The sequence below is a fragment of the Conger conger genome, chromosome 8 (genome assembly GCF_963514075.1).
Source record: "Conger conger chromosome 8, fConCon1.1, whole genome shotgun sequence".
NCBI lineage: Eukaryota > Metazoa > Chordata > Actinopteri > Anguilliformes > Congridae > Conger > Conger conger.
In genome coordinates, this window is record NC_083767.1 from 63,755,149 (window position 1) to 63,757,648 (window position 2,500).

General features: G+C 43.4%; 2 protein-coding genes across 2 annotated transcripts in view; both read right to left on the reverse strand.

Moving 5' to 3' along the window:
- The window catches only part of sema4f (sema domain, immunoglobulin domain (Ig), transmembrane domain (TM) and short cytoplasmic domain, (semaphorin) 4F), a 49,910-nt gene extending 49,709 nt beyond the window's left edge, over nucleotides 1–201 (reverse strand). The window contains exon 1 of the mRNA XM_061253155.1: nucleotides 1–201. This exon is cut by the window's left edge and continues 536 nt beyond it. The gene's annotated coding sequence lies outside the window, so the exon portion shown is untranslated.
- Nucleotides 1–2,500, reverse strand: part of tinf2 (TERF1 (TRF1)-interacting nuclear factor 2) — a 104,885-nt gene that overhangs the window by 16,011 nt on the left and 86,374 nt on the right. The gene's annotated exons all lie outside the window — the stretch shown is intronic.

A 2,500-nucleotide genomic window follows, 5' to 3' on the forward strand; every position in this document is an offset into this window, starting at 1 on the left:
TTTTTGAAAAATAGTATTAGCCTTTAATGCGCCTGAGGCATTCCCCTGCAAATCCTTACTGTATGTCATCCACGCGGACACGAATATTCAGTTCTCCAACTTCTCTTTGAATGCACACGCAGAGGTTTCGCTTTATAAAACAGTCATTAAAAACAGAGTGTTCTGACGGGAGAGGACGTTGAGAACTGGGACCATGTCGCTCCGCCGTGAAGTCGGGAAGACTGCGCGAGCCCTTGCGCGACGCTGCTGCTCACAGACCCGCCCCGCCCGCTGTTAGGAAACGTCATCAAAACACAGGTAAATCATGTGACGCGCTTTACCTTCACCGCGGAACTCTGCCCTTCACATCGGCCTACCTGTAGCTCAATTAAAAAGTAATAAGGCATATAACAATAATTAATACAACTATAACAATGAATTAAAACCTTATTTTGTATTGTTGGTATGTATTATGACTACAAAGTTGTAGCCATGTAATAAACTATTCAGTAATTGTTATGGACGACATTTTGCAACTAGTTTTAAAATATATATATAATTTCTCATTTTTACTGATTATTGTGATCACATCATATTCGTGCAGTAGTGGTAATTTTATTATTATTATTATTATTATTATTATTATTATTACTTAATTTTGGCCATAAGTTACTTTCTCAATTCAATTTTCAATTCAATTTTATTCGTATAGTGGTTTTTACTGAGATACCGTCACAAAGGTGCTTTACAGTGGAAATATAAAAGAAACCGGCTTGAACCCCCAAAAAGCCAGCTATTGGGGAGAATAAAACGGAGGTGAGAAAAGACTAATGGAAAGAGAGCCCAGCGACAGAGGGCCCAGTGTTACAAGGTAACTGTAGCAGTAAATGTAACAGTTTAACAGTAACGGTAAAGGTGTAAAAGTAACAGTGTAACTGTAGCAGTAAATGTAACAAAGTAACAGTAAAGGTGTAACAGTAACAGTGTAACAGGGTAACTGTAGCAGTAAATGTAACAATGTAACAGTTTAACAGTAACGGTAAAGGTGTAAAAGTAACAGTGTAACAGTGTAACTGTAGCAGTAAATGTAACAAAGTAACAGTAAAGGTGTAACAGTGTAACAGTGACCATTCATTATATGTGACAGTATAATGAATGGGCACATTAATTTAAGGAGGGATCAAGCAGGGCATTAATAACAAGCAGGGCATTAATAACAAGCAGGGCATTAATAAAATGCGTAGGCCAGGTTACACTCAGAGCTGGTAAAACAGGCAGTCCAAGCCGAGATCATATTGCTGTTATTACACATGCATGCTGTGACAAAGACCATTTCACGTTTGCACTCAAAGCATAACAGAATTACTGCTGTTTTCATCACCACCCGTACTGTCTGCACACAAACGAGAACAGCATAGAATAGTCTCTCCTGTGTGTACAGAGAGTGTGGAATAGTCTCTCCTGTGTGTACAGATAGTGTGGAATAGTTTCTCCTGTGTGTACAGAGAGTGTGGAATAGTCTCTCCTGTGTGTACAGAGGGTGTGGAATAGTCTCTTCTGTGTGTACAGAGAGTGTGGAACAGTCTCTCCTGTGAGTACAGAGAGTGTGGAATAGTCAGATTGTGAGGAAGAGGAACAAAAATAAAGGCAAATGACAGAGGCCTGTGTGTCAGTCAGGGCGTTTAATATCCACACACTTACCCAGAGCGGATTAACACAGGACGAGAGCCTCCCATCTGTCTCTCTCTCTCTCTCTCTCTCCCTCTCTCTCTTTCTCTCCTTCTCCCTCCCTCTCTCTCTCTCTTTCTCCCTCCCTCCCTCTCTCTCTTTCTCTCTCCCTCCTTCTCTCTCTCCTTCTCCCTCCATCTCTCTCTCTCTTTCTCTCCTTCTCCCTCCCTCCCTCCCTCTCTCTCGCCCCAGGAGGCATTTCAGCGAACATGGGTGAGGGAGGGGCTGCATGTCCGACTGACACACTGAATATAAAATGGTGGAATTGAGGAGGACATGTGGAGCACCTCCTCTCCTCTCCTCCCCTCTCCTCTCCCTCCTCTCCTCCCCTCCTCTCCTCTCCTCTCCTCCTCTCCCCTCTCCTGTGCTTCAGACAGTCGGCCTGCAGACTCACACTCACACCTCTCCCCCGCCACCATTCCCTGCTGCATACATTTGCACTTATTAAGCAAGTTAATGTGTCCGCTGGAATTTCACCTTTTCCGTCTGCCAGAGCAGATCTGGGTGCCCATGTGAGGCACGCCGCGTGGCTTGAGTGGCATGAGGCATGAGGAGTTCAACAGAGACAACAGTCTGTCAATGATCCAATTCCTCCAAGCCTGAGCTGAACAATGTGTGGGAAAAAAAGATTAATTTTGTAAAAAACAACAACCTGTAGAATCCAGGTGATTCTAAGATACAACCACCAAGCAGCCTCTCCTGAACAGGTACTGCACAGCCACACATATTTCTGCACAACACCTGGCCCTGTAACTTAAAGAGAAAAAAGAACAGAAATAACACTTGTAGTATT